The sequence below is a fragment of the Trachypithecus francoisi genome, unplaced genomic scaffold (assembly GCF_009764315.1).
Source record: "Trachypithecus francoisi isolate TF-2019V2 unplaced genomic scaffold, Tfra_2.0 Contig01440, whole genome shotgun sequence".
NCBI classification, from domain to species: Eukaryota; Metazoa; Chordata; class Mammalia; order Primates; family Cercopithecidae; genus Trachypithecus; species Trachypithecus francoisi.
Genome location: NW_022681431.1, coordinates 8515942 through 8541952, shown reverse-complemented (window position 1 = coordinate 8541952; position 26011 = coordinate 8515942). Strand labels below are relative to the sequence as shown.

The following is a 26011-nucleotide window of genomic DNA, read 5'->3' as shown; positions in this document are numbered from 1 at the left end:
CAGTTTCAATGAATTGGTATGACCAAAGGATTTACTGGAGTGAGTTTAGGAGAGAATGCTAAAAGGAGAATTGAAGACAGTGAATGAGGGTAACTCTTACAAGGATTTTGCTGCAAAGAGGAGCAAAGAAATAGATTAGTCACTGGGAGGGAAGTGAAAATCATAAGAAGCTGTTTTTGTTTTTTTTTTTTTTAAGATGAGAGAAATAGCAATATAGGGATATTTTGTATGCTGAAGAAACTGTTCTAGTAGAAAATGAAAAAAAAATTGATGATGCAAGGGAGGATAGAGAAGGGCCATATTGCTAAAGTAATGTCCTTGGATATGCAAGAGGGAAATGGGAAGGAGTGCAGAGAGGCTGGCGTGAGGTGGGGCAGAGATCTTGGTAGGAGGCAGGAAGACAGCATGTGGAGACAGATGCATGCTGCTGGTGAGTAGAATGTTGTGGTATGAGAACCACCATTTTTTATTACATAAATAGAATGTGCTAAGCACTTAATATCAAAAATCCCAATGAGGTGGTAATTATCCTCCATATTTTACCTGTAAGGAAACTGAGGCTAAGAGAATGAAAATAACTTGCCCCAGGTCACACCATGGCTGGCAACTGGTAAATGCCAGAATCCAAGCCCACATTTTTCCTACTCCAGAACCCATGATAGTGACCTTTGCTCTCTGTGGTTTCTGTGGGGGATGAGCCTGTGGTCCCTTAGGCTGGGGTCTCTGAGAGAATAACTGGGTATGTCATCAAAGATCCTGCAGATTCCTGCAAGGGTCACAAGTGAAATGGGACTTAAAAGGGCTAGAGTCAGGACAATTTGTCACCTTTTCTCTCTTTCTGTCTAAATGCTGGATTCCAAGTAGCCCCAAAAGAGAAGTCCAAAGGAAAAGCCTCCCGCAAGGATGTCATTAGCATTTAATGTTACCCTCCGATAGTCGAAGAGATAGGGGCATGGTCTAGAACCAACTGAGAAGATCTGAGAAGGAGACAGGAGATGAGGAAGGAGGTCTGACACAGATCCTCCAAGACTAAGCTCTGTGCCATCTGCACGCAGACCTACGTTTAGTACAGGAACTGAGTCCAGTCTGTTCTATCCTCTATATCACCTCCTGTAGAAGATAAGAGTCAGAAGATGCATGAAATAGAGACCACTTAGTCCGATTTCCCACCCAGAGAAGAGTGCTCTCAGGAATTACTCTGCCAGACTCCTGTTTAAACATCTCCATTGATGGGGATCTCACTGCCTTATTGGACAGTTGGCTCTATTATTAGGCAGCTACATTCATTAGGGTTTTTCCTAAAACATTGCTGAAACCTGCTTTTTTTTACCCCCCACTAACTGGCTATAGTGATGTGGTCACACCTGCTGTGAAAGTCAGGCTTTTGAACTTTCTGAGTGATTCATCCTAAGTAGCTTCAGTGGAGGCGAGCAGAATACTTCTTTCTACTAGCTTATAAGCTCATGTGGTAGTCAGAAGGAACAGACAACGGCCAAGGGGGTCTCTGCTTTACAGAACTCTTGGCTATAATGCTTTTGACCTTCTGAGTAGGCAGAGGAAGACTAGATTTGGTGTAAGCTCTGTTTCTACCCCAGTGTCCTATAACTTGGACACCTCGGTTTCCTTCATCCGCATGGGCCTGCTCTGCCATGGTTCTCCTAGCAATGCTTGTCTGGAAGATGGTGGGTCAAGAGGCTCCCTTACTGCCCCCTCTCTTCCCGCCAGACTTCTCTGATTTACCTTGAGTACTCCTTGCTTGTAATGCCCCGTCCTTGGGGGAACCCTGACTTTCTCACTTATCAAAGTGACACATAGCTTGAAAGAGAAGCTGTCAACACTGAAATGCCATCTTTCTTGCAGAAAGAAGACCTGTGAGGTGCCAGGGGCAATGGTGGTGAATGGTCTGGACATGGCATGTGTTATTCCTGCCTTGTCACAGAGTAGACAAGAAAAAGCCATTGTATAGAACTCCCCAAAAATGCTGTACCATTCCGGGCCCCAGGTATCCCCAGAAAGACGCATTGCTGCACTGAGGTAAAAAAAAAAAAAAAAAAGTGGGGGCATATTTTCTCCCACTTTTTCTTCCTGGAATCTCTAAATTGTTTCTACCCATTATAATTTTTTTCTCCCTTAGAACAGCTCAATGGGCTGGGCGCGGTGGCTCAAGCCTGTAATTCCCAGCACTTTGGGAGGCCGAGACGGGCGGATCACAAGGTCAGGAGATCGAGACCATCCTGGCTAATACGGTGAAACCCCATCTCTACTAAAAAATACAAAAAACTAGCCGGGCGAGGTGGCGGGCACCTGTAGTCCCAGCTACTTGGGAGGCTGAGGCAGGAGAATGGCGTAAACCCGGGAGGCGGAGCTTGCAGTGAGCCAAGATCGGGTCACTGCACTCCAGCCTGGGCGACAGAGCGAGACTCCGTCTCAAAAAAAAAAAAAAAAAAAAAAAAAAAAAAGAACAGCTCAATGAATAAGCCATGAATTAACAGAACATAATGTTCAAGCCATGTCCATTGTGGGCATGAAGTTCTGCCTTCGAAGGGGACACCAGGCCAGGGGAGAAATTGACATGCTCTGCCCGGCTGGTTGCTCCCTTGCCTCTCCCACAGCCATGCCCCAGACGTTACAGCCCAGAAGCCAGCACTGACAGGCAGAGCTATAGGTACCTGGGCTGCCGGTGGCAAAAGGATGTTCCACCTGAGTTTGCAAAGTAGAGGACAGGGTAAGATGTATGGTCATGAAAATGTGGAAGGAACATTTCCATTTAAGCCCATTCTGTGCTACCTTACTGAAGACATTTCCAGGCTGACAAACCCTTCTGTGCCTCTGAAAAGACCTCGGTATTTAGTATTCACTCTTGACCCCACCACACAATATGGAGTGGCCACTGATGGTGCCTGGCGCCATGCTTTTGGTGCTTCTTGCTGGGTGATGAATCACAGGGAAGAAACTGAAACATGTCCTGAACAAGTGCTGTAGCCCAGGTACCGTGCTAAATACTTTCACATATGCTAGTACATTTAATCCTCCTCCTTGTGAAAAGCAAGATATTACTAAATTTCCCAGATAAGGCAATCAAAGCTTAGAAATGTTGTATAACTTACTTAGTAAAGGGCTGAGCTTTGATTGATTTAAGGTTTATGATTTAAGGTTGTTTAGTCCTAGATTAAAACATAAAGTGTTTCCCCTACATATGTCAAATTTTGTGATAAATTCTAGAGAAGTATCTTGATTCTTCTCCGGATTTTGATTGTATGTTGCACTGTTTGTAATAAGTGGGTTAATAGGGATTTGGTAGTTATAATTTGTTTTAGGAGTTATAGGATGTTTTTCTGTGGAGTCAGTACTATCTTTTGGAGGGTGTGTCATGGAGAAGCTGTCAATAAATCCTATCCTGGACGCAAAGTGGACTTAAACTTTGCTTTCAACTCAGTTGAATGGGAATGTATTAGGCACATATAGTGGTCTAGTCACCTATGATGGGAGACCAAAGTACAGACATAATCTCTTTCATTAAGCAATTTACAAATTGCTTAATGAAAGGACACAGGATTCAGCTCTACAGATACACAGAGCAATGCAGGTAAGTTATAACAAAGGCTCAAGTGAGTCCTGGAGACAATGAGAGCTATAGGATGTCAGAGGAGTGAGTGATGAATCAGCTGTGATATTCAGGAAACATTTGATGCAAGAGGGAAGCTTGAGGTGAGCTTGAAAATGCATAGAATTGCTCTTGGAAAGAAAGAAGTAGAGATTTTCTAAATGAGAGGAGGCAAAAGTACTTAAGAGTGGAGGTAAGAATGCTACTAGTGTGTTGAGGGGATGAGGAGAAGCCCATTTTTGCTGGAACCACGCAGGAAACAGTTGAAGATATGATAGAAAAGGCAATGAGACCTTGAATGCTAACTAGAATGTAAACCTTAGTCCAATAGCTATGCAAAGCCACAGCAGGTTCTTGAGCAAAGAAAGGCTGTAAGAAAAGGAGTTTTCAGAAACTGAATCTACAAATGGCAAGCAGAGGAAGCAGTGGAGCAACACTAAGAGAAAGGAGATCATTTAGGAAGGCATTGGTATGATTTAGGAGTGAAGTCATGAGCACTTAACCAAGGTGAAGGTGGGGGGAAAAAAAGGGATGGGCAAGGCCCAACTCAGGAAATATTAACAGCAGGCCCAGGGACTTTCTATGGAGGGAAGTGAGAGGGAAGTATCAAGGGAGATACCGTGGATTAAGCTTGGATAGAGTCAAAGTTATTCTCATTTGGGACCAGGCTCCATGTGAAGGGCTGTCTTGTTTGGGAGGTCCGGAAGCCTTGGGCTGAAGCCTTATCTCTGTATTAGTTTTAGCCAAGTCACCTTCCCACCCACAGGCTTCATGTTCTTTCTATGTAAGGCAAAGACAGTTGGCAAAATGCACTTCGGAAAAGTCTCTTCCGGCATCTTCACATAGAACTTTGTGTGACAAAGGCCTGAGAAATACGCATCTCTCTGATCCCTCCTTATCCCCATGCCTAGCATTGATTAATCTCCAAAAGGACAGATGCTCCAGCGACCTGACTTCCATGTGCAAGAGGCACTGTGCTCCATTCTGCACCACCATGGACTGACTGAGCATTTATGTTGCAGATGTTGAAGTTAACTAATATTCAGAGGGCAAGACTGAGCTGGGGTGTGCCAAGCCTCATTAGCTTTGTGGTTGGGTCACGGTGCCCACCCATGAGGATGTTAAATGGCAGCATTGTCAGGATGAGACAATGTAACTGCCTCACTGCATTAACAACCCATCAATCCCTACAGCCACACTGCACAGCCCCTTTCCCCCAGCTGCAGCCTCCTTGGTGAGATGGTGGATGAAGGCTGCAGCTGGCTGTGCACGAGGGATGCTCGTCTGTCCTGCTCATCATAGATATGGTGCAGAATGAAGGATGCTGAGACCCTGGGCCTCACCCCATGATAGGATATGGCAGTGGCCATGTCATAAATTTAAATAAGCATACAATGAAAGTGACCCCAGGTGGAACCTAACTTCTGCAGCCCTAAGAAGCTTCTTTTGTCATCTCAAGGGATACAGTGACTGTGGGGAAGCAAAGAGCAGAGCGGGTCTCAAATGCAGATGGACATGTGAAGATTTCAAGGAAACAATAAATGTCTGACCCGCTCAAACGTAAATCCTCTACTGTTCTTAAGTGGACATAAAATTCCCACTAGCACACATCCATTGCTCTGAGAAATTGCATTTTTGGTCACTAGGTGACAAGTGGCGTCTTTTCAAGTTCCTCCAGGTGGGATAACACATTAAGTCTTTTAAACTATCCTATATATATATATATTTTTTCTGGTCTGCTCTTAGTTAATAATGTCAGTTAACATCTACATTACCCTTTGCATATGCATGGTACGTTTTAATATTAAAACAGTCCTAAGAAATATTAGCATGTCTCAAATTTAAAAAAGAACAGATCAAATTTACTAAATGCCTTATTTCCTCCAACAAAGTACTCTTTGCACATGTTAAAGAGTCATAAATGAGATGTCTTACAATTGTTATATATATATTACATATATAATATAGTTTCTCTCCCATTTAAAAAACAAGTGGCTGTTAAATAGATAGCCACATCAAATTGAGGAAATCCAGTGTTAGCTGGCTAGTCCACTGGCAATACCCCAAGATATGGACTTTGGCCAGTTCAGTGTTGATGGGATGGATCAAAAGACAGACTCAAACTGTGGAGTGCTATGAAGAGGAGGCATCATTGTATTGGGGACCAGAGTGGGTGACCCTGGGCAAACAGTCTAAAGGCTCTTGGCTGCCTGAGAGTGGGGACTGAGAATGGAAAAGGAGGTCTAAGGTTGTTGACAGTGTTGCATGTTTTTGAGGTTGAGGCCTTGAACTGTATACTTACTTTGTATAGTATTTGATCTGTCTTCTCTATGATGCCAAGCCCCTATCGTCTATGCAGCAGTGTCTTTTTCTGAATCCATGGCACAACAGCTTGTATCAACGTGTCTCAAACATATTTGACCATCATGCACTTAGAAAAATGGACTTAATTGATGAACATCAACAAGAGCTGAATATAATGTGTATATTTTGTTGATATTTCCGTTCTGTGACACAGCTATTGTGAGGCACTCTAGCATGGAGGTTTAGAGTATGAGCTCTGGAGGCAGATGGATGCTCTGGGATTGAATCCTGATTCTATCACAGTCTGTATGATTCTGCACAAGTCATTTAACCTTTATGTTTCAGTTCTCCCTGTCCCTGCTCTGGCCAAAATTTGGCTGACTTTTATCAAATGTAGATCTTTATCCTTATTACCCTTGTATCTCAGAGTTGGGAGGTACGAAGAGTATTCTCTTGGCCACCCATTGCCCCTTCTCCCTCCCTTTTGTAAAAGCCTATAGTTTTTAAGGCTCAGACCAAACCAGCCTACCTGTTTCTCCCCCTTCTCCTAATAATCATTTGAGGAGCCTCTTGCCATGTGTCCCTATGCATTACGACTCGATGCTGATTCACTGTCTTCTTCTTCTCAACTCCAGTCCTCATTCTAGGCAAAGTCAACATCCTTATGGACCCCACATTAAAGTCCTGGCTTCCTGGTTCCTTGAATTTCTCACATTCAGTGACCTTCTTTACTTCAGCTGAGCCATTCACTCCATGATGAGATGCTAAACCACATCATCCACAGAAACAACTCCACCTCCAAAATCATGAACTTCCATGGTTGTACTAAAACCTTCTGTCCTTCTACCTCTGTTGTCCAAATACTTCCACTGCATGAATACGCTGACCTCAAAACTTTCAACTCATTGAACCCCATTTCCATCCATCAGTCACCCCCGTCTTCACTTCCCACTTTATCCGTCTTTGCTTGCTTATTACATAACTTTAGTCAATCTATTTTAAAATAACTTCAAATCAGTTGTTGCTCACTTTTTTTCCATTTCACTTACCTTGAAAAATCTTAATTCTGACAGAAACAACCCACTTTCTCTTCTCCACACCTGAGCAGCTGCGCATAGGAAGAAAACATCATAGAAGTAGGAAGATAGATAGATATAGCTATAAAAAAATGAACACTGTCTTAGGTCAAGTTTCCTGGAAACTGATTCTGAGCTGGAGATTTGTGTGTAGGAGGATTATTGGAGAATGGTCTCTGGAATATCTCAAAGGGAGGGAGAAAGGCAGGAGTGAGCAGAGGGAGAATTTGACCTATGACACAGTTGCAACAAAGGCTTTGGCCAACCTCATAAGAAGCTCTGGAACCAACATGGCTCTTCAGAGTTGTCCCTGATTAAGGATATGGGCCTCTGGGAAGGGGAGTAGTTACCTTGAACGCTTGGCTGAAAGTAATTCCTGAGAAGTGACTCATCTTGAAGACACCAGCAGCCAACATTCACATGGCTGGGAGATCCTAAGGCAGGGTCTTGGTGAAGCAGCATAGAACCCACTGCATTATAAACATTATAGTGCCTGGCTCTGTGTTCTTCCTGCAGTACCCCTATATGTGAACAGCTTCTCCAAGATTCTGGCTGTTCTCATTTTCTGAAAAACCTTATGCCCTCCTGACTTCCTACTGTATATCTATTTTAGATTTCCCTTTCTCTGAGCTAGCACCTCTGCTAGCCTGTGTGACTTACCTCGTGATGTGACTCATATGCTTATCCTTGAGGGGTCTGAGCTCCAGTCACCAAACTCCTCTTGGGCTGTAGCTGCTACACATATACCAAGCTACTGTCAGAATTGGGTAGAAAAGTGCCAAAAAAAACTCCAGTGGATCACCGGAGAAACAAGTGTATTTCTCTCTGCCCGTGTTGTATAAAGAATAGCCCAAACTCCATCTGATTGTTAAGGGAAATTAACCTGCCAGGAGGGTGAGTGCTTTCTGTGCCTGCTGCTCTTTTTTTTTTTTTTTTTTGAGACAGAGTCTTGGTCTGTCACCCAGGCTGGAGTGCAGTGGCACAGTCTTGTCTCACTGCAACCTCTGCCTCCTGGGTTCAAGCAATTCTCCTACCTCAGCCTCACGAGTGGCTGGGATTGCAGATGTGTGCCACCATGCCCGGCTATTTATTATTATTTTTTTTTTAATTTTTAGTAGAGACATAATTTCGCCTTGTTGGCCAGGGTGGTCTCAAACTCCTGACCTCAGACGATCTGCCTGCCTCGGCCTCCCAAAGTGCTGGGATTACAGGCGTGAGCCAATGTGTCCAGCCAACAATAGCATAAGTTTTAATGACATTCTTGTTCTGTTCCCAGTGGAAAATTTACATTGGGAAATATAAGGGGTCACTAAGAATGATGTTAAAGAGGGGTGTCCCAGCTGCGTTTCTTCAGTATCTGAATTTATTTCCATATAAATACATGTAGTATATGTATAATGGTCTTGAATTTAGAAAGTGTGGCAGTGTTTTGTATCCTAGAAGAGAAGCTCTCCGTTGTTTCAGAGAATCGTATCGAAACTGGCACCTCACCTGTACCCTCAAAAGACCGTTCCATTGCTCTATCAGGCTGTTCTTTTCTTAGGCGTCGTTGCATGTAATAAGATGAGTGAATTCATGGTCATGTGCTCCATCTCCTCTCCCTTGCTGTAAAGTCGGTTTCCTGGTCTAATGTGATGTTGTGCAGGATCCCATGTGGCTGGATTAAACACTGATGAAGGCTTTAGATAGTGTGCTGGCTGAGGCCTGTGGGTAGGGAAGGTAAGCCCATACCTGGAATATGTGTTTATATTATCAAAATGAACTTCTGCTGCTTCTGGGGTGGAAGAAGTTCCATGTAACCCATTTGCCGTCAAACGTCAGATTGGTCTCCTCTAGGGATGTTGCCATATGGAAGACATAGCATTTGTCTCTGCTGGTAGGTTGGACATTTGTCTCTGCTGGTAGGTTGGACATTTGACAGGGTTAAGAGCTAGAGCAGCCGTGATAAGCAGAAGCTCATGCCCCTGAGTCCGTGCATCGTATCCATTGCTGCCACTGTGGCCACTCCATTTCATAAACCCACTGCGCAAGTCACGATTCAGTTATTAGAGCCTGGCTGGTGTCAGCTGGCTTAGTTGCTCTCTCTTAAATGCTTATTTAGTCCTCTTCTGGGGTGGATGCTCTCTGGAGGGTATTAACGTATGATGTAAAGATCTTCACACTTTGGGCCAGTCCCATAGGTCAATCCATTTGCCTCTTCTCCATTCTCTCTTGTCCCAATCTTCTAATCTGTTTTCTTACAGGCCCCGATGAACTGGCGAAGACACTTATCACTTCCAAGGAGACGATATGGAGCCTTACTTCAGGCCACTTCTACTTTCACTCAATGTGGACAACCAGATGTCTCACCTTCTGGTAGGGCTTCTCTTCATTGCTCTTTGAGGATCATCCCTGAGCGGGAATATAGTGCAGCAAAAGTTCACTTTCAGTTTCTGCTCACACGTCAAACGAACCCATCCATGCCCATGTTGACTCTCTTTCTCCTGTATCGGGTAGTTATTGTCCAGAGGTGAGTTGAAAGAGAGATGCCAGTGTAACTGTGGTACAAACAGAAGGGTCTGGGCCACCTGCTGATGTGGCTTATTTAAACCCTTGGGGTCTGCTTGTGCCTGGCCCTGGGGTCACTTTCTCTAAACACTGGGTCATTGCTGAGCCTGCCTGGATATATTAGTTGGTGGATCTGGTAGAACTCAGTTTATGAAGGGCTGTTCTGGCTGCATAGCCACTTGGTGTCTTCTGGTCATATGTTCAGTTTCTATCGTGCCCTTTAGCTGCTAGTAGTCGTTTTTTGAATGGCATATTAGTCTCTCCTGTACACGGCATGGCCCTGCTACAGAATCCTAGTGGTCTACAGTTTGATTCTCCTATTAGGATTTGCTATAACCTCCATATGGCATATTTTCCCTTCACAGATATCCCTAATACCATAGGGTCTGCCAGGTCTATGGCGCAAGAATTAAGGCTCCTTGCATACCTGACTGACCTGTTGTGAAGTACTCTTTCCTGCTCTGGGCCCCATTCAAACCTGGTGCCTTCCATTTTAGCTGTGCAGTGGATTGGCACAGTATTCTCCAGTGTGACACATGCTTCCTTTAGCATCAGAAGAAGTGTGTTAAGTACTGTGCTTCCTTTTTATTGCTGGGATATGGAAGAAGCCATAATTTGCACTTTACTTTGGAGGAAATGTCCTAGCATGCCCCAGACACTTGGACCCCTAACATTTTCACTAATGTTACAAGTCCCTTAATCTTCCTAACTCTCTGCAGGTCAGGCTGCTTCTACCCGGCTGCCACATTGACTTTGTCAATCATTATGACATTGCATACACCTTGCTTTGGATGGTTAAATGCCACCACCTGGCTTCTATTATTTCATGACTCTGTCGTCTCTGTTATTACTAGGGAATTTAGTACTAGAACAGCGTCTCCTCTTATAAACTCTAGCCTGCAGAGGACAGCCACCACTGAATTTTTCAAGAATTTTGGTAATACTATCTATTAGTCAGTTCCAGACTGCCATAACAAAATACCACAGACTCCTGGTGGCTCAAGAAACAGACATTTATTTTCTCATAGTTTTGGAGGTTGAAAGTCCAAGGTCAAGACTCTTGTCAATTTAGTTTCTGGTGAGGGCTCTCTTCCTGGCTTGTGGATACCTGCCTTCTTACTGTGTGTTTACATGGCAGGAAGGGACAGAGAGATAGAGAGATTGGGCTCGCTTGCATTTTTTTCTCCTATAAGAACAATAACCCTGTGGGATTAAGGCCCCCTTCTTATGACCTCATTTAACCTCAATTACCTACTAAAGACTCTGGCTCCAAATACAGTCACACTGGGGGTTATGGTTTCAACATTTGAATTTTGGAGGTATACAGTTTAGTCCATAGTATCCCCTCACCTATGCATTCCTCATCACTTTGATAAATGAAGTGTCGTTCAGGTTGTCCCATAGAATATGGTCAATGTCTCAGGTTTTCTGGCTCTGTGCAGTATATGCATTCCAGCATGGCAAATCACCTGAGCTTTAATATCTGTTCTTCCATCATCTGCCACTACAGTTTTGGCATTTCTACTTCATTTAGTGGTGCCATCCCTTTTTCCCAGCTTCCAAGAGATACCCTTTTAGCATATTAGCACCCTTTCTCACAGTACTTGCCAGGGTGTTCATCCTATGTCCTGGAACGGTGTTCCCATACCAGTAAACTCTCACTTATCCAGCCTTGTGCCCTGCCACCCTTGACCCAACACCCTCAGGAGTTGGTCTAGTGCTTGCTCTCTCATCTTTTGCTGCTGCACAGGAGCTACAGCCCATAGCCCCTGGCGTATGTCCCTGTCCCTTGGTAGACCCAGCACTTCTCCAGTTGATGTTACACTAACTATGGATCTTGTATCAAACAGATTACCAGTTAGGGTAGCATTTCATACGGAGAGTAGTATGCATGTTTTTCAAATAAGACGCCTTTGCAACTCTTTTAAGCAATAGGAGAGAGAGCATCAGCTTCTAAGAAGGAGGATGGGGCACCTCCATAGAGAGTTTGTGGACATCTGGGCTTTCAAAGTCCTTGAATTTATCAACATAGATGTCCCCATCTCGATAGTCCTGTTCCCTCCTTCTCAGTCACAGCCCTCACCTTGTTGGAGCAGACTTGCTCAAGTTGAGAATTCAAATTCCTCTAAGGCTTTGCTCCCTTGTAACTCAGCTTTTGGCCTGACACTCAGTTTTTCTTGCCTCCTGCTGCAAGAGAGTGGGTTCTTGTTCTGCGCTGCTAAGGAGACCCTCTGACTTTCACTCTTAGCTTTAACTTCATGAATAATCCCCCTCAGCCTTTATTGTCTTTCTCTAATGCATCCATAGCACTCAGCAATGGCATTCAATTCCATAAATTTGAAACTTACTATTTACCGATACTTCTCAAATATTTGAAATATCTCACCTGCCCATACTTGCCCTTCCACTGGTATTTCATCCCGGTTCAACACAAATAAACATTCTAACAACCGTGCCAATACAGCATGCCAGGGACTAACAGGCCTCCAGCAGTCTCCAGTGATAAAGCACTCACTTACAGCTTACTCTACAGTGGGAGTGATACTGCCCCAAAATCCCATTTAAAAAATCTGCTTCTTGATACCAACTGTCTTAGGTTAGGTTCTCTGAAAACAGACTTTGGAGATTTGTGTGAAGGAGGTTTATTAGGTACACCATCAGGAGCCACACCTGTAAGGAACTGAGGGATGCCTGACTGGGCTGAAAGAAGGGGTTGGACTGCAACGCATCTGCAGCAAAACCTCAGCCAACCCCACAGGGAGTGTGGAGCTGAGATGCCCCTGCGGGGTTGTCCCAAGTTAATTTTAATGTAGTAATTATCCATCAGCCTCTCGATTTCTGCTCTTTGTGCCTTTAGAGTGATAGTGAAGAAATTATTCCAAACCCAAGGAAACAGATTTATTTTCTAATATTGTCTTTTATTATTTGTTTATATATTTACTTCTTTCAGATCCTGACGGGCAAAATCACCTTACACTTCGTGATTATTCTTCTTTCACTCCCTACGTTGCTGTTGTGATCTTTGGGGAATCCTGGATTGTCGATAATTGTCAGGAGACCAGAAGGCCAGTGTCAGGTCCATTTTTAGCAAGGGAATAAGAAATAAAATAAAATTCCAAAATGAATTAAAAGAAGAGATAGTTTGAGAATATCCAGAAAAAGAAGCAGAGAATCCTAAAGACCTAGAATTCTCTAAGAGCATGCCATATCAGAATTGTCTGTTTTTACGGTGTTCCCATACCAGTAAACTCTCACTTATCCAGCCTTGTGCCCTGCCACCCTTGACCCAACACCCTCAGGAGTTGGTCTAGTGCTTGCCTTAAGTAAAGGTATTAGATTGGTAGATTAAGAAAGTGTGTTTCTGATTTTCATCCTGAAAAAAAAATCATACTATATTACACCATATCTTAAGATGTATTCAGAAAGGATCAAAGGACTCTTAGGCAGATAACTTAGTGAAGGATCTAAAAATCTGAACTGATGATGAACTGGAGAGAAGTTTCTAGTGAACTTCTCCAGGGTTTGACTTCAGCTGGATGCTAGTTAAAGTTTTAATGAATGACTTTTATAAAGACAGAAGTAAGAGTCATCAAATTTGTAGATGACAAGAATTTGGGACTGTTAGCAAATACTCTAGATGACAGAATCAGGTCCCCCCAAGTCCTTCACAAGCTGAAAGAATGAAATGAATCCAAAACGATGAAATTTAACCAAGGAGAATATAATATTCTACATTGAGTTTTAAGAAAATCTCACAATTACAGAATAAGATCATTATAAAGTAGAAGCAGCACTTGTGAAGGAATATATATACCTTCCTTCCTGGGATTTAGTTGGGAGTAAATTGGTGGTGGCCACCCAGAGCAAATAGACTCTTGGCAACATGAATAAAACTGCAATGTCTAAAGTGGAAGAGGTGGTCATTTTGCTATATCCTGAGTAAGTGAAATCACATAAGAAGAAATGTATTCTAGACCCCACACTTGACCAGACCAAATTTAGAGGAGAGGAACTAGAACAATGAAGGGCCATAAAACTTTGTATATTGGTAATTGTTTTGGAAGTTGATGGTATCTAGCTTGGAGAAGACAAAGCTGAGAGGAATACATGGTCCCTGGCTGCAAATATTTGAAAGAATGCCATCAGAGGAAAGGTCTTGCTTGTTCTTTCTTTGCAAGCATTAGAAATGGGACCATAAGTGGAGACCTACAGAGAGATAGATTTAGGTTCAACATAAGGAAGAATCTCTATTCGGATTTAACTTTTTGAGTGCCCTACCATGGCGTGAGCTGTCCAAGGAGGTATGAGTTCCTGGTAACTTGAGACAGCAGAGCATAGACCAGTTGATGACATCATGTGTGTGTTTACGGAGAGATTCAAAATCTATCATTTGGACATTGAACTGGATGAGGATCGAGGTTACTTTCAGCCCTCAGATTCTGTTTCACTGAACTGAAAGCTAGTATTTCTGTTGATTTTAAGCAGGTCATTATTAAAATATGGTTTTGTGCTCAGGGCACAGCAAAGTTAGAATGAAAGATGCCCTTTTAAAGAAGAGCCCTTTTGAAAGATTGTGACCTGTTCATATGTCATGCCCATGTCTGTAAATATTTCTGAGATGCAAGCAACAGAACAGAATACTCCACCTCAACTCCTCCCCTCCTCCCTTCCTCCCTTCCTCCCCTCCTCCCCTCCTCCCCTCCTCCCCTCCTTATCTTCTCTGAGATGGTGAAATCTGTTCTTATGTCTTTAATTCAAAGCCAAGTATACAAGACTAAAAATACAAGACTCAAACTGTTATTTCCTCCAAGAAATAAGGTTGTCCACGGTTAATAACAACTCCTATTTGTTAAATACTATATGCCAAGCACTATGCTAAGCACTTGATTATTTTTAGTCATTTAGTCTTCAAAACAATCCTATTAATGGATATTGCCATTATTGTTGTCCATTTCCAGATGGAGAAACCAAGGCTTGGATAGTTAGTAGTCATAGCAAGTGGCAGAGATGAAACTCAAACCCAAGTTGTCAATGTAGTAATAAAATAATGCACACTCTTAAACACTGTACGTCACTGTCTCTCCATGGCAAAGAGACGATTCTAGTTGCATGTAAGAATTCAGATGGCAATGGCATCCATTGTGCTTTCTGGAACAGCTGAGCTGACCTAAGTTTGGAGCAGGGCACAACTGGAGAATATGGTGCATTTCAGACAAGTAAAGGAGCAATTGCTTAGTGCTGACAACATTTTTGGACTACCAACAGCCACAGTCTGCTTGCATAAATGGAGTCTTATTTCAATTGGCTAATTTGCTCAGAATAACAAGTACATATGCCAATGTGGATAAAAACAGAAAGGCCAGAGAGAGAGAGGATGGAAAGGGCATTTTACTGGTGTCTCAAGGAAACACACACACACACACAGTCACACTCTCTTACTATGTTTTTTTCTCATCTCAAAGGTAATATTTCCTCATTATAAAACAGATTAGAAAATATAAAAAGCACAAGGAAGAAGATATCATTTGCAATCATCACACTGCCCAGATGCCTGGTTGACCACTGAGAACATTTAGGCTCATATACTCTTAGTCACGTAGGAATAAATCCACACATGTTTTTTTAATACAAATGCAAGCATTCCCTGCACACTGTTTTGTAGCCTCTTTTTCTCTCTAAGTACAATGTTGTGAACATTTTTCCACCTCATTACATTTTCTTCTACCCTATCATTTTAAATGGCTACATAGCATTCCACTATATGGATATGCCATAATTGGAACCTTATTTTTCACAAATAAATAAATAAATCATGGGGAAGTTCTCTTGCAGGTCAAGCATAAATGCTGCAAGAGGTTGTGGAGCAATGCTGAGGCTAGGATGGGCGGAAAGGAGGAGCTTAGGGAGCGGAAACGTTGGTTGGAGTTGTGATTTGAGGATCTACCAGGGGCTTTAAGAAATGGGAGCTGGTGAGAGACATTTAAAAGAGAAAAACTGCCCAAGAGGGAAAGAGGGAGGGGAGGTGATAGACTGGATAAGGTTGCTGAGATGGGTTACGTGGTTTGGCTCTGACGCCATCCAAATCTCTTCTTGAATTGTAGCTCCCATAATTCCCACATGTTGTGGGAGGGACCCAGCAGGGGATAATTGAATCATGAGGGTAGTTTCCTCCATGCTGTTCTCCTGGTATTGAATAAGTCTCACGAGATTTGATGGTTTTATAACGGGAAGCCTCTCTCACTTAGTTCTCATCTCTCTTGCAGCTGCCATGTAAGAGGTACCTTTCGCCTTCCACCATGATTGTGAGGCCTCCCCAGCCACGTGGAACTGTGAGTCCATTAAACCTCTTTTTCTTTATAAATTACCTGATCTTGCATATGTCTTGATCAGCAGTGTGAAAACGCACTAATACAATGAGAGAAGATACAGGTTTCAGAGACTCTTCTGGGGAGAGAAAGGCTGTCTAGGGAGGGGAACGAGAATCTTGGTCTAGGGTCTACAGAGGACCGTGACCAAGAGAGAGAAGTTGGAAGGCACAACTCTGTGTCTATTCTATTGTGTAAAATCCTATGCCCACATTGCCCCCACAGGCACTGTGACGGTGTCTCCTGGCCCTTGGAAGGCCTGGACTGTGGCTACAATCCCTATGGGCTAATTATGCAAGAGAAGAGCTACAGGGAATGGGGAAGGATGTGACTCTGTGCTTGTATCTCCCTGGGAGATTCCCCAGTGGTGCCCCTCAGCCAGCGGCAAGGAGAAGGAGAAGGGCAAATTTGCTTCTTAGACCACAGAGTGCCGGGAGCCACTGGATGGCCTTCCTCCTCCCTGCCCATCCTCCACTACAGCCTAGGGACCACACCATTGTATTGTTCTCTACACAGGGGGCTCGGGGTCTGTAGGTGAAAATGCATGTTTACGGGAGTCCGCCCAGGTGGAGCAGACTCATTTCTCTTGTGGCCATGCCTCTTAGTCCTCAGCAAGAGGAACCCAATGCCGAGGGTCCTGTGAGTGACCCAGAAAGGAAGCCAGAGGCTATGGCAGCCAGCAAATGGAATAGGGAGGTGCAGCGGGATGGGATCAAAAGTACCTCCTTTTGATCTCTGTCTTTCCAAAGACAATCTGACCCCATGCCAGCCAGCCCTTTTACATAGGATTGAGGGGAGCACATGCCTAGCCTGTTCAGGTTGGGTGGGTGGGGGGAGATCTTTGGAAATCTTCCGTGATTCTTTTTATGTTGCCGAGAAAGCCTCAGGATTGCGTGAAGTCAAAACACTGTATGCTCTGTGACCTTGAGCCATTGGATCTTAACTTCCTTATTGACAAATAGAAGGGTAATAAAAAAATGTATGTCATGCATGTGGGGATTAAATGCCTGAATGCCACCTTTCTGAAGAAGAGGTCAATTCAATACCTGCTTTTCCCTGGGAGGGTGGTCTGTGAAGGCAGGGTCTCAGGCATCTGACTGCTAGTTTTCTAGACAAATTCCCCCTTTTCTGGGTCCTGGACCTCAGTGCTGGGTCCTAGGCCTCAGAACTGTACTGTCAATTGAACTCAGATCCACTCGTTTACATTAACAAAAGCCTCAAGAGGCATATGTTGGAATGGTATTATGAGATGGACTGTATGTAAGTTGCTGTGGGCTGTCCAGTCTGTTCTTTCTCTGCAAGCAAGCCATATGGGTCCAAAGCTTATCAGAGCAATGTTTGAGGATCATAGAATTAGAACCAGGGAAAAGAATTCTATGACTCCAATGGCAACTGGCTTTGTCAGACTGAAGCATGTATCTTTATGGCAGGTACCTGCCTGTCAGATGAACAGACACTCACAGCAGCCTAGAGGGGAAGGCTTGGAAGAGGACTTTCTCCTAGGAAGGCACAATACGATTGATTAGGGTTCTGCTTGCCAAATTACAATTTCACTCCAATATTATCTCTCTGAGTTTGCTCCCAAATCACCTTGACTGGAGTTCTGGGTATTTATAAATCCTCAAGTCACCCAGTTACAGATAATCTCTGCATTGACTTTTTCAGTTGCCAAATCACTTTCATTGTGTATAGGTTTTGCTAGGTTTAGCTGGCAGGGGAAGATGGCATTCCCCATCACTGAATTCTTGGGGTTCTCCCTATCTCATGATTACCTTCCTGTAGTCTACAGATGTAGAAGTAGAGCTGAACAACCAAGGGTTATTGTTACTGAAACATTGGGGTGTGTCATCACTTTGTGTTGTTAATAACAAGTCAGACCTCAGATCTCAGCTTCCAGACTGGGGACTCTCTCTCCTGGGTATAAGGACAGTAAACTAATTAGAGAAGTGGAGGGAACACTTACCTGACTATCAGTGTCCAATATTCTCTCTCTTGATTTTGTTTGTTCTCACATAGGCCTCTTATGAAGCTGACATCTTCGTATCTGTTAACTGTGCATTGCTTTTAGCATTAATGTGGTGGGTTTATTCCAACTGAGGAACTGTCTTCTCAGTTGGTACAGAACATCAGTCAGTGAATTGTATAAATATTTCTTTGATGCCTACTCGTTAACCAGATAAAAACAGAAGGCCATAGACCAGAAGTCGTGATCTTTGAAGAGAAAACCCCTGAGTGTTTGGTCAGCAGACATTGCAAGTGACAGTAGGCCACAGAGTCTTTTTAGGGGGCTGTGGGGCAAGCTCCTAGGTTGCCAGGGGGCCTCCTCTTTTCCTCTCTACTGAGTGGTCTTCTTGCCTCTGATAACAGATTATCACCAGCAAAATCTCAAAGGCAAACTCTCTTTGAGTCAGTTCTCGTGGTTTGGAGGCAGCTCAGGTTGGGCATTGATGACAAGGCCTGGTAGCAGGTCTTGCCATTGCTCCTGGCCCCATTTATTGTCCTCTGTGCCTGCCCTGGCCCAGTGGTAGCTGTCTGAAGACTTCCAGGAGGTGATGTGTTGACTCCTCCCTCTCCAGTCCTGGCAAGGAACTGTGATCCCCTTCTCTAGTCCTTCCCACCCTTCGGGGGTCCGTGTTTCATGACTCAGTGTTTTCTCTGAACTGGGAGGCTCTTGGGGCCCAATCTGTTTGGAAGACTCTCCCTGCATCCAGTCCTGAACTTTCCATTGCCACTTCCTTCCTAGTGCTTCTGCCTGGACACTTAACAAAACCGGGGCATCTATTTTCACCAAATAGTGTCCAGTGGAGGGTGTGGAGTGGGAGAGCTCGGTGCTGTTTGTTTCTATCACACACATTAAAATCGATGGTGTTTGCTCATCTGGCGGAATGACAACTTATTCCTCCGGACAGGTTGACTTCACAATTGCTCATTCAAGGGGAAATCTGATAAGAAACGATAGTCTGGTCTTTGGGAGCATTAAACCGTTGTATTCTAATTTAAACTTCAGGCGCACTGACTGCTTGTCTTCTCCTTTATTTTTTGTTTGTTTCTTTTTTTTTTTTTTTTTGCATTATTGATTTTTCAATTCTTGTTCTTTTAAAAAAGAAAAAAAGCCTCAAAACCAAATGGCCAGATGAGAAAATTCAGTAAGGTCATCACAGACTGTCTGCAAAAACAAGGTCCCATCCACTCAGCCCAGGCAATATTCGGATGGCAGGAAAGAAAGGATCCTCACACATTTCCCAAGGCTCTTGTGAAGAAAGAGAAAAGGAGGGTCAGACCCATCCGTACCCCCGTGGCAATACTGCTGTTGACCTATGGGGCGGTCTTGGGCAAGGCCAATCTTTTGGCTGCGGGAGAAAGGCTGCGTCTATTCTGAAGCATGAGCTGCCAGGATGCACAGATCAGGAAAACCATGTGGAATAATAATAGTAACGTTAAACACAATCCTTATGTTGGATAAAGTGCTACAATTTTCCATGTTCTTTCAATGCATTACCTTATTTAGAATCACAGAATTACAGATTATTGTGCAGGAAAGAATGATAGAAAACAGCTAGTTCAAACCATGCTTTTTAAAGAGGAGGAAATTGAAGCCAGGAGACATGAAGTGGCTTGCTGAAAGACACACTCCCATAGCAGTTCTATGAAGCAGCAGGACAGACAGGCTTATTCTGTGCTTTTTCATACCTACTATGTGGCCAGCCACTCTGTTAGGCTCTGGATATACAGTGATGAACAAGGAGGGTGAGATACCCTCACAGAGCTTAGAGGTTGGTGGATGAGACCGACAGAGAAACATTTATACCACATGGTGATGGTTATGATGGGATGCGATGAGACTCCTTAAGAAGGGCACCTAACCAAGACTAGGTGCGACCAGGGAAGTTTCCTAGAGAAAGTTACTTCTGCAGAGGACCAGGATACGAAGAGCTAGAGTTAGCCAAGTGAAGGGTGGGGCTGGAGGCTGGTATGTGTAACTAGCCATGGAAAATTAGAGTGATCAAATGAGTTCCTCCCCAGGGTTATCTTTTGAGGGATAAAGAAGAGTCTAATCCCAAGTGCCTCTCTCAACACAGTGACCAAAAGGGACAAGGGTGGTATGGTCACTGTGGGGCATCTTTAACATCATTGTCACAGCAGCTGCGGGAAGGACATAGAGCAGTGATCATGAAGAGGGAACTGAGTTACAGAGGAGGCTCAGTCATGTGCTCAAAGTCAGGCAGTTGAATGGCAATAGAATTAAAGAGAAGTTGCTCTATTTTAGGGACCCGTGGGCAAAGAGAGGTACAAATGAGCTCTGTGGAATCTGGGTTGGAAGAAAAATGTTGGGCAAGAAAAATGTCAAGTTCTGGGTTTTGTCCTGAGCATTAAGCAATTGTAGGCCTCTGTGCCATTTACAAAGTGCAGAAGAGGAGAACTAGGACTTGACAGAATGTGGAATTCTAGAGTTGAAAAGAACAGCCTTTATGACCTGGAAGGAGCTGTATGTGAGTTCAATATAGGCTCCAAAGTCTGTTTTTGAACACACAGAAAGGCTGAAGTTATCCTAGGAGGCATTGTGAAACCTTTAAAATAAAAGAAAATTTAAATAGAATCAATTTAAATCAATTTTACTTTTAAAAATTTAAAAATTCATGTGCAGTACTTTTAAGAAATGGGAAGAATGCAAAAATGAGCCATCTGCAGCTTCCCAGAGAGACGACGAAACGCTGTTGTTCCTTGAACAGGGTAGGGATGAGGTAGAATCTAGACTGGCAGGTAAGAGAGAATTTTTGTTGGTCTGCAGGAGGTGTGGGGTGCCCACCCTTCCCTCACCCTCATCTGCAGAAGCTCGGGAACATGGGCTGTCCAGGATCCATGCTTCCAGAGTGCAGTCTTTGCCTTGGGAAGTCAGAAAAGGAGAACCAAGGAGAATGGCATGTATCACTGGGCCTATCTCCAAATGATGGGTTCTTTCCTCTTTGTTTTCATGTCATTTGATTTTTTAAAAAAGGAATGTTTAGAGCATGTTAGGATATATTCTCTTACTTGTCATCACAGCAGAGTGGAAAAAGCTGAAGTTTGCATCCCAGTTCTACCCTTGATTTACTGCCTGGTGAGCATCCTACTTAACTACTCTAAGTTTTGGTTTAGTTGTTACTTAAGTAGGGAAAATGCCTACTTCATAGCATTGCTGTGAAACTTCAATGAGTTAAGAGCTGCAAAGTGCCTAATATAGCATGTGGCACATCCTAGGTGTTTGGTACATGATGAGTATGATGTTTATTCACCTTGTCCCTGATCTCATGATTTTAATACAGAAAGTAGGATGACTGTGTTTCTATAGATAAAAACACTATACCCCAAAGAGGTTCAGTGCCTCATACTGCTACTGTGATGAGAGTTGGGATTCAAAAAAAAGTCTTCTGACACTCAGTCCAGAAGCTTTTCAGCTCTACAGGCTTACAATAATATACGGTTTTAGTGGCTCTAGAAATCCTTTCTGATTTCCCTTGGAAGCGGTCATGTAGGCATTTACTGGCACTCAGCTTTATTCTAAATTTTGGTCCCAAAATTGTTTTTTTAAGATAACATCAAGAGCTATTTCTGGATGCTAGGGAAAGAGGTTATTTTTCAGACAATCTCTCCAAGCAAACACCACCATGGCTCTCGCAGGAAGTCTGCAGTGTGTGCGTGCAGCTAACAGGGGTGAGTGGCATTAGCTTGTGCTAATCAGGAGATAGAACACCAAACCAAGGCACAGACTACACCCAGACTCTGTGTCATCATAGCCCAGGGTGGTCCAGGGTGGCCCAGGTCGACTGAGCTTCCAGCCTTGGAAAGAGAGAAGGGTGGTTAGGTAGGAAATTCTTGTAAGTGTGAATGATTGTCTGCATTCTTATCTTGAAATAGGAAGCTCAGCTCCTTCAGAAGCCCCCAACAATGAGTCTTTACACAGCAGCTGAAGCATCTATAATATCCAGCTCACCTATCCAAGAAAGGGCGGTATAAGGGACACTGAACCAAGCTCCTAGGAAAACTGGGAAAGTCTAGGAAAATTGGAACTGTTTGACAAACTGGGACAAGAAGCTTAACCTGTTTTATGTAAAATATGCTTAATCATACCTGCTCTGCCAACCTTAGAAGGTCATTGTAAGAATGAACAGGCAGGTAAAAGGTCATTTGCAAACTGCAAATATTATGTAGAGCCCTGTAGAGTATGGAGGTGGGGGTATGGCACAGATTGATGCCTAAAGGAAGCCAAAGTAAAGAATCAAGTAGTTGAACAAGGAGAAACATAAACCAGATCTTTAGGGCTTTAAAAAATTAATTACTAATTAATAAGTTAGACAAGGATTTATTTATAGCCTACTTTTTTTGCATCATGCAATTTGCTCGACACTAGATTTGGAGGAGAAAGACATATGCCCATGTTTCCAAAGATGCTGACAGATTGTACAGAGAAGCCTGTAAAAAGATACATTTTAGTGCAATAGGGTAAAAGCTGTTGTTCATGTTATCTAATGCCTTGTAACACAGTGCCCCACAACCTAATGGTTTGAAACACCAATGAGCATTTATTATCTCTCACAGTTTCTGTGGATCCAAAATAGGAGCCACTTAGCTTGGTGGCTCTGGCTCAGGGTCTCTCATTGGTTGCAGTCAAGACATTGACTGGGAACACAGTCATCTGAAGGTTTGACTGTGGCTCAAGGATTCACTTGAGACAGTGGCTCCCTTGCATGCCGGCAAGTTGATGTAGTTAATATGGTTTGGATCTGTGTCCTCACCAACTCTCATGTTGAATTGTAGTCCCCATTTTTGGAGGTGGTGCCTGGTGGTAGCTGGTTGGATCATGGGGGTGGATTTTTCATGAATGATTTAGCCTCATCCTCTCAGTGCTGTTCTTGTGAGAGTGAATGAGTTCTCATGAGATCTGGCTGTTTAAAAGTATACAGCACCTCCCTGCTCACTCTCTCTTGCTCCTGCTCCCTGCAGGTGAGATGCCTTGCTCCTCCTTTGCCTTCCATCATGATTGGTAACTTCCTGAGGTCTCCCCAGAAGCGGAAGTCACTACGCGTCATGTACAGCCTGCAGAACCGCGAGCCAATTAAACCTCTTCACACACACACACACACACACAAATTACCCAGTCTCAGGTATTATTTTATAGTGGTGCAAAAACAGACTAATACATGAGTGTTGGCAGGAGGCCTCAGCTTTGTCCCCTTGGTCTTGGTCTTCCCCATAGGCTATTTGCAGGTCCTGTGGCTGCTGGATTCCCCAGAGTGAGCCACGAAGGGAAAGGTAGAAGTTGCAATGTATTTTATAACCTAGTCCTGGAAGTCACACATTGTCACCGCTCTATCCTACTGGCTGCATAGGTTATCGTTATTCAGTGTAGACAGGACCAGACAAGAGCAGAAATTCCAGGACATGAGTAGGACTGAGGACAGACTTGTAGGATGGCGTTATGAAGGCATGAACAGTGTGCTTCACGGGGACAGAGGAAGAATAGATTTATTACCCCTAGGCTGTGAACCAGGCTTTGAGTATAGATAGGAGTTTGCTGATTGATAAAGATAGGGAGCAGATTTTCAAGTTGATGGGGAGGCCTATCCAGGGGTGCAGAATTGAAATGGACTCTCATGTCTGGGGAACTGTGAGACAGGCATTACAGCAGGAGCAGTTCCATGGTGGCAGAGGGCAGGAAGAAGAAGGTATGTTGGGGCCAATTATAAAATATCTTGAATGTATCTGAAGCCAAGATATGTGGATTTCTCCTGGAGGCAGCAAGGAATCAGGACAACATGATGAACAGGATTTTAAGGAAGCCAGTGAGCAGAGTGAGCAGGTGGGCTTAATGGAGAAGAGGCCAGAGGCTATGAAGAAGCAAGGGGAAGGTGACCCATGGCATCTATTTAGAAGGTGCAGTGAGGACGGGGGGAGAGGCCTCCCTGAGAGCCAATCTGCTGTAGAACCAACAAGATTGAGGGGGTTCTAGAAATCACTGAGCTTTATCCTTTTCTTTCTACAGCTGGAGAAACATTGAGGCAGAGGGACATGGTTCATTCAAGGATAACGCAGCTTTTTACTAAAAAAAAATGTAGATTGCTGATTGCAGGCAACAGGGACATACTCACAGAAAGAAGGATGTGTGTCAAGAACTCAGAAAGGGAAAGGATGACGCTTTGGGAGGTAGTGAGTTCCCCTAAATGTGGAATAATCAGTAATGAAAGGATTGTGGGAAGCCTTTGCTGATACCTTTGGCTGAGTTAGGGTCCTCTTCTGGTCCTTTCCACCTCTGTCTTAAATTTGTCACACGGTGTTATTATAGTTGGGTCTCCACCTCCCACACTAAATGTGAGGTCCTACTAGCTTCTTCCTATTTATCCCTGTCATGTCTGAATCTCTGGTGCCTAGCCCAGTGCCAGGTGCATGAAAGGAATGCAGGGTGAATAACTGAAGGAGCGTTTAAGCCATAGCTCCATAGTTGGGCTAGATGATCACTAGGATTCATCAAGAAGCTTATGATGAAGGCAGGTTGGCCAATGTGGAGTGAGGAAGATAAAATAAGTTCAGCGGGAGATGATGGCCGTGGGAAGGGACAATATGAAGAAAGCTTTGGAGTCCATTTTAAGAACTTTTAATTGTATTCTTACCTTGACTTCTCATTAAGGAAGAAATTATAGTTCTAGAATATCAATCAATATTACATTGCCAGAAGGAAGAAAGGGTGACTTCGGATGGGGCGAGCAAAGGGCAGAGGGAGCTCTGAGGTCCTGCTGTCCAGACTTGAGTCTCCTGAGTGGGTAGGGGAATAGGGAGGGTGGCACCAGTGCTTAGGCAACAGCAACCCAGCACCATCCTCCTGGGATAACAGGTGCTCAGTGGTCCTGGGACTCAGACTGAGGCCGGAAGAACTAGTGACAACTATGGGATGAGGCAGGAGGTAGCTAATATGTATGTTAAACATATGGAAATGAGAGCAAATAGCGAAGCCGGGGAAACAAATATTGAACAGGGTCTGGGCCTGAGACTAAACCAACACAGGGAAATGAGAGACTGCTCCAAGCAAACGAGCTGCCCAGGGGAAGAGGGGGATGAGCAAAGGGAAAGAGACTGACATGGGACCTCAGGGAGCACCCTTCCGGCTTGGGCTGCAGGCTGGCCAGCCCTGCTGGGTGGCCCCACAAGAACACTGTGCATGCCAAGACAGGTCCAGGCAAGCTGTGAGGGACTGAGTTTGTTGCCTTTGTTGAAGTTTCCCTTTCTTTACACATTTCATCCCTCCTTAGCACCTTGTCCCCAATTTCAGGCAACCCTCTTATATGCCCCCACCAAGGCTGTCTCAGGTTGGAGATACACACTCTACTCACTTGCCTGATGTTGCCATTTGGTTGCAGTGACTTGAGGGCCAGCTACAGAATGTCCCTATAACAGAAGTTTAGGGACAGACGTCTGCATGGAAGTATGGGAAGACTGTGGCTAAGGGACTTTTCTTGAGGCTTAGTTTGTAAAGCATATATGCTCTTTTTACCTAGGGGGTAATGTTTAGGCTGTCACTGTCTGAAGACAGGTTGGTGCAGTTCATAACCAACTTTCTTCTCTTCTATAAAACAGTCATGGCAGCGGACATGGTAGTTCCACCCAATCCATGGGAGAGGGCCAGTGCACCAGCTGAAAGAGGAATGAGTAAGCCACAGGCTGAGTGCCTGTGTGTCTGAGAGCACAGGACGGTGCCCCAGCTGCTTTCTGGGACACTGGCGGACAGAACAGTCCGTGTCACAGTTTGCAGGACAAAGCCCTGTCCTGAACATGTAGGGAGGCTCTGCCATCCAAATACAGGGACTGTCTCCTCTTGTTCTTCCAATGTGGAAGTTGCTGTGATCCGTTGAGGAGAGCTTAGAGATGAGGGGACACTATGAGAGGGAGCCCAGGTCCCTCCAAGGTGTTTCTTGCAGGAGTGTTACATGTCTAGAGTGCTCCATCTAGATAGTAGATGCCACCTGGCTGGCCTCATTTATCAGATCCAGTTCTGTATGAAATAATGCCTCAGGGCACACAACTCACAACAGACCAGTTTTCAGTAAACTGTGCAGTGGGAAATCTTGTGGAAAGAGGTGTTTTAG

General features: G+C 44.1%; 1 long non-coding RNA gene across 1 annotated transcript in view; it reads left to right on the top strand.

Moving 5' to 3' along the window:
- Positions 1 to 20419: 20419 nt before the first annotated feature.
- Positions 20420 to 26011, top strand: part of LOC117092907 — a 107434-nt gene continuing 101842 nt past the window's right edge. The window contains exon 1 of the long non-coding RNA XR_004440971.1: positions 20420 to 20657. This is a non-coding gene — a long non-coding RNA (uncharacterized LOC117092907). The remainder of the gene's footprint in view (positions 20658 to 26011) is intronic.